The following is a 6,000-nucleotide window of genomic DNA, read 5'->3' on the forward strand; positions in this document are numbered from 1 at the left end:
GGTGTAAGCAAGGTCCAGAGATAGGGATGAAACCAGCAAAACTGGAAAGCAGTAACTTCACATTTAAGGCAGAAGGTTGTGGGTTATAAGAAGGTACCATGTCCTAGACTGATGGTATCTTTCCTGGAGCCTCTGGTTTGGCTTAGTTTGGTTTGGGTTTTTTTTTTTTTTTAAAAAAAAAAAAAAAAAAAAAACAGGGTCTCCCTGTAGTCCTAGCTGGCTAGGAACTGACTATATAGAGATAGTTGTAGAGGCTAGCCTCTACCTGCCTAGTGCTGGGCATTAAAGGTATGTGCCACCACACCCAACTAGATTTATTTATTTTTATGTATGAGTGTTTTGCCCACATACATTTAAGTGTACCTCATGTAAGCAATGCCCACGAAGGACGGAAGAGGGCATCAGATTCCCTGAAACTGGGGTTACTGACAGTTGTTAGCCACCATGTGGGTACTGGGCACTTAACTTGGGTCCTCTGCAAGAGCAGCCAGTGCTCTTAATTGCTAAGTCATCTCTTCAGCCCGGTAGCCTCCATGTTTACAGCATGGAAAAGGCAGGTAAAGTTTAACCTACAAAGCCATTTCTTCTGTTCAGAAAGCTTATTAGCCCTGTCAATATCTACCAAGACTGAACCTCCAGCATCCTCCCCTTCTCAATCCAAAGTGAAGAAACACCTAAGAGGACCAGGAGGCAGCCATTGTCTTAAAAATGCCCCCTACCTGTGTAGCCCAGTGCTTACTGGTTTAATCATACAGGAAGGGGCCTCTTACTCTGAAATCACTCCTGTGTTCCTGCCCTACTACCAACTCCTGATGGCACATGCCACTGAACCAACCAGTCCTGAACCTTCAGTTCCCACTAAGGATAAAAAATTCCCTCTGGTGTGGGTAAGTTAAAGTTCCTACTCTAAAGGCAGTTTTACTCGATTGTAGATTTTCTGTTATTGCATCCAGAAACTATGTAGGACATAACATTAAGAAAGAGTTTATAAAATGGGCAGCAAGGATGAACTGGGACAGGGGTTATTGATCCTGCATCCCTTATTTTATGGACCCATCACTCCCTGGTCTTGCAACAAACCTGTTAGTATGATTCAAGATAGGATATTGTTTCCCCTAGTCGACAATTAGTGGTGCTCAGGGGACCCAGCCTAATTAATCAGAGTACTCATTTGGACATATGGTTTAAATTTGACCAAGTAGCATGTTGATGGAATTTTTATGCAGTTATTAGGAAAAGCAAGCTCTATCCTCCTGGGGCCATAAAGTCTATTCCAAGGAAATTTAAAGCTGGTAGGGTCCATGTTTCCCACAACATAAGGAGAGCCTGAGTAAAAGATCCAATAGAAGCTAGGAAGCCAGGTGATGTGTAATTAGCCCAGTTACTCCCACTGTGCCTGAAATCCACTCCTAGACTCAACTTAGTATTTTCCCTTTTTGTTTAAAGTGGTTTTGAGGAGGTCAGAAGACAACGTCAATTCCCCTGGAGCTGGAGTTATGGATGGTTGTTAACCACCATGTGGGTGCTAGGAATTGAACCCAGATCCTCTGAAAGAGCAACCAGTGCTGTTAACCACTGAGCCGTCTCTCCAGCCCCCAAATCTCCTTTTTTAACTTCAAATTGTTGTTCATTTACATCAATCACAATATTTGTGGGTAATATTTTGTGCTCTATTGTGATAGTGTCCTTCTTGAGCATCAAGGAATGGTTTTTTTTTTTGTTTGGTTGGTTTTGTTTTGGTTTTTTTTCTTTTGTTTTGTTTTTTTGTTTTTTTGTTTTTTTGTTTTTTTGAGATAGGTTCCGCCTGTAGCCCCAGCTGGCCTGGAACTTGCTATATAGACCAAGCTGGCCTGGAACTCACAGAGAATCACCTGCTTCTGCCTTCCCAATGCTGGGATTAAAGGCATGTACGCCCAACAGGGAATATTTTCATATACAAGTCAGAAATTGCAATTCAAAGCAGTATTAAGAAAAATATGGACTGGAGAGATGGCTCAGCAGTTAAGAGCACTGGCTGCTCTTGCACAGGACCTGGTTTTAGTTTCCCCAGGTTCAGTTCCCAGCACCCACAGGGCAGCTAACAACCATCAGTAACTTCAGTTTCAGGGGATCTGACACCCTCTTCTGGCCACCACAGGCATTGCATGCATGAGTGCATTTACATACATGCAAGCAAAACATTCATACATACAAATTTAAATTAAAAATTAAAAAAAAAGAAAAAGATGCCTTTGTTTACATATCCAAGGAAGTCCAGAGGTTTAGTTTACACATGGTTTGATCAGGACTTTGATCCTGTTCCTCTGAAGATCTCTGTACATCAGTGGTCATCAAACCTTAGAATCTTCAAAATAGTCAGCAAGGCTTATTAAAACAGATCAGTGGTTCAGTAGATCTGTCATCCAGGCTGAGCATGCTCATATCTGGTAAGTTACTAAGTACTTTGGCTGCCAGTGCCATTGGTCCAGGATTCATACTCAGAACCACAACTCTCTTTGTCCGGCAGCATCAGGCAGTCTGCACTATGGCGTATGTGGTGGATGGGGTGAAAAAACAGAGAGAAGACTCAGCAGTTAAGAGCACGGGCTGCTCTTGCACAGGACCAGGGTTCAGTTCCCAGCACCCATATGATGGCTAAGAGCCATCCTTAACTCCAGTTTCAGGGCATCCAACACCCTCTTTTGGCCTCTGTGGGCATTGCATGCACATGGTGCACTTACATATATTCAGGCAAAATACATACACAAAATAATAATAAACATTTTCTCCCACCACCATCAAACAAACTTATGTTCTACTCTTAATTAGACCAGCCTGAATTCATCACTGCAGTAAATGTAGACATTAAGCTGAACTACAGACCATAGAAATCCCAAGCATTTGGATTGAAACCCAAGAGTCATTCATTTTCTTCCACATAAAAAGAAGTATGGAGGCAGACAGTTGATGGGTGTGAGGGCTCCATGATGACTCCGGCACCTGGCCTGCTTTTCCTTTCTGCTTTTCCCCTCCAAGGGTGACAGAAACCCCTTGCTAGTTATATTCCAACCATTAAGAATGGTGTTCCAGGCAGCAGGAAGGAGGAAGAACCATGGTGTGTTAGACTTTCGTGTTGCTGTGATTAGAAAAAAAAAAACAAAAAACAAAAAACTGACAGCAACTTTACCATAGAAAGGATTTCTTTTGACCCACAGTTTCAGAGGTTTCTTGGCTTTGTTGATGTAGGGCCTGTTGTGAGGCTCTAGCTTGAACATCATGGCTGTGTGAACTTGTTTCAGAGATGTAGTCATCTCAGGGCATGGAAGCTGAGAGAGGAAGGGACTGGGTTACTACGTATAACCTTCAAAAGCACTGTCTGAAGTGATCAACTTTCTCCAGTTAGTCTCTACCTCCCAATATTGCCACCAACGGGGAACCAAATGTTCAACATGTGAGCCTACTGGACACATTTCACATTGAAACACTAAAACACAGGCAGAAGAATATGTGTCAATATCCCCCTTTCTAAATGACTTTCTAAATACATCCATCAGTGGGTTGACTACTGGTCTCCCCTGTCTGCATGCTAACTGAGAAGGACAGCCTTTACATCTACATATGCCGAAGCTTGAAGAAAGGATGAGTTGGGGCTGGAGAGATGGCTCAGTGGTTAAGAACACAGGCTGTTCTTGCAGAGGAACTGGATGTGATTCCCAGCACCCACATGGCAGCTAACAACCATCTGTAACTCCAGTTCCATGGAATCTGACACCCTCCTTTGGCCTCCGTGGGCATTGCATGATGCGGGTACACTTACATGCAGGCAAAACACTTGTACACATAATTTTAAAGGATGGGTTGTCTTGGTAAGAGAGTGGAGAAACTGGGTGGAAGAGATTATCCTAATGATCCGTGGCTGGGAATGGGGTCATTTCCAGACAACATGATGCTGCACAGTGAAAGATAGATGGAACTGAGGCCAGAGAGGCAGCCATTGCACTGTGTCATGAAAAGGAAGTAGGAGAGGTGACTAGATATACTGAAGGCCCATGGTGATGTGTAATTAGCCTGACTACTGGAGGAAGCCCTGAACTGAGACTCCCAAACATTTTTCCACTTCTGCCAGGCTGACCTTGTCACCTTCGGTGATTTATTCAAACATTCATTCCTCAGTTTCCCCACCCATAAAATAGGATCTTAGATCAGCTTCCTATTAAGTATGGGGGCATACTTCAATTACTAAATTGCAAATTAACTGAATGAGTGTTTTTCCTGTGGCATTCATTACTGCCCAAATATTGCAGGGAGTGAGGGAATGTTTGAAAGCTAAGTGCAACATCTCTGGTCACCCCTGACACCCCTCTTTCTCCACACACATGTACACATACACACACACACACACACACACACACACACACACACACTTTCATAATCACTGGGTTTATGGGCCTCAGATAGCTTCATTTTGTCCCAAAGACATTGCGGCAGAAGGAGCAGAGGGGCTAGCTAAAACTTCAGATTCCTTTACCTAGAACTTCTGTTTCAAAGTTCTAGGGTGTAGGGCAAAGAACTAAAATGTTTAATTATCCCTCAGAAGACTCACCCTACCGCTGAGCGGCATGTCACAGTGTGTTCTTTTCTCACAATGAGAAGTCCAGAGATAGGAAGCCCAAGATTGGCAGGGCAGCTCTCTGGTGCCATTAGAACCCAGGCTCTTCCTAGTCTTCAGTGCTGACCTCCCTCCTGTGTAGCTTCCACTGCCCAGCAGTGGCTGTTCCTCTTCGGCACCTATGTTCAGTTCCTGTCCTAGATAGGAAGGGGGTGGGGCAGGGGTGAAAGCCATGCACAAGAGGGTGTGCCTAACACACATGCTCAAGGAGCCTTCCCAGAAGCCCCACCAGTGACCTCCACTTACATCTCATCAAGAAATAGTTTATGGGGCTGGAGAGATGGCTCAGCATTAAGAGCTGTTCTTGCAGAGGACCCAGGTTTGGTTCCCAGCACCCACATGGTGGCTACCAACCATCCTAACTCCAGTTCCAGGGGATCTGATGCCCTCTTCTGACTTGTGTGGGCATTGCACAGCATGTGTACACTTGCATACATGCAGGCAATACACGCATATACATTAAAAAAAAATAAAGTGCACAGGGCAAAGGAAGCTGAAGGCTACCGCATACAGTCGAGTTCTTACCAGAAAAAAAAGTCAGGATCTCTTTTTAAGGAAGAGCTGAGGACAAGTGGGAAGGGTAGCCTTTTTCCCTACACATACTGCAGCTCTGAGAAAGGATGGGTTGATGGGTTATACTAGAGAGAGGCGGGGAGTTGGGGACTTGGGTGGGGGAGGGTTGTCCTAATGACCCATGGCTGGGAATGCCAGTTACCCTTGATGACTTTCTTGGGTGGCCCCTTTATTCCCTTGACTTCAAGGATAGATTTCATCCTATGAGTTTTGTAGGGGAAGCTGAATTGCTCTAGAAGAGATGGAGAAAAGACTAAATTCCCAGGCAGTTCTGGAAAGAATTGCAGACCTGCCCAGGCAGAGCACACAGACTGAGGAGCAGCTGGAAATTAGGCTGGAGAAAGTGAAACCAGGGAAGTGTGAGGGAGGCCATCTGTTTTTAAACTGACGGCTGGGTGATGGTTGTATGGACTAATGTTTAAGTCTCTCTAAAGTTTGTATGCTCTATTCCTAGGCCCCTGTATGATGGTATTTGGAGACAAGGCCTGTGGGAGGTAATTAGGTTTAGGTGAGGCCTTGACAGTATGGCCCTCACCATGGGTTTGGTGCCCTTAGACATCAGAGAGCATCCCCCCATCCACCTAAGGACACAGTAAGAAAATAAGATACTTTCTGCGAGCCAGAAAGTGAGCCCTCACCAGGAACTGAATCATCTGGCACCTTGATCTTGGTCTTCCCGAGGTACAGACTATTAGAGGTAAATTGCTGTTTTTCCAGTCACCTGATCATGATATTTTGCAATGGCAGTGTTTACACAGACTGAAGAAGTGATTGTCTCA

This window comes from Nannospalax galili, unplaced genomic scaffold, assembly GCF_000622305.1.
Source record: "Nannospalax galili isolate Female #2095 unplaced genomic scaffold, S.galili_v1.0 scaffold875, whole genome shotgun sequence".
Classification (NCBI taxonomy): domain Eukaryota; kingdom Metazoa; phylum Chordata; class Mammalia; order Rodentia; family Spalacidae; genus Nannospalax; species Nannospalax galili.